Below are 419 nucleotides of genomic sequence, written 5' to 3' on the forward strand. Positions count from 1 at the left end.
CGCCGACTACCGATTATGGGAAATTAATCATACATCACTGCACATTTCAAGTGGATTTTGAAAAAAATACACCTAATATAAATAATCACAAGAAATTCACAACATTCTGAAAGCCACCGAGGGTCTGCTAAACATATCTGTACTTGTGCCCTATTCTTTTAAACTTATCTGTAGGGTTCCACATCCAACATTTATACTAGTCTTCTCTATTTTTTATTATTACATTTTTTTTTTATGTCAATCCAAATGCAAGCAAGCACCCATTTCACACCATGTATATACGGATTATTTTAAAATGGACTGATAATTTTTAAAATACACTTAATATGCTTACATAAATACTAATTTGTAATAATGGATTAAATTTAAAAAATAAAATGTAGTAATTTTGTTTCACAGACATCTAATCTTGAAATTAT

General features: G+C 28.4%; 1 protein-coding gene across 7 annotated transcripts in view; it reads right to left on the bottom strand.

Moving 5' to 3' along the window:
- LOC119581864 (enolase) overlaps positions 1 to 419 on the bottom strand; it is a 12387-nt gene that overhangs the window by 3969 nt on the left and 7999 nt on the right. The gene's annotated exons all lie outside the window — the stretch shown is intronic.

The sequence above is a fragment of the Penaeus monodon genome, chromosome 15 (assembly GCF_015228065.2).
Source record: "Penaeus monodon isolate SGIC_2016 chromosome 15, NSTDA_Pmon_1, whole genome shotgun sequence".
NCBI lineage: Eukaryota > Metazoa > Arthropoda > Malacostraca > Decapoda > Penaeidae > Penaeus > Penaeus monodon.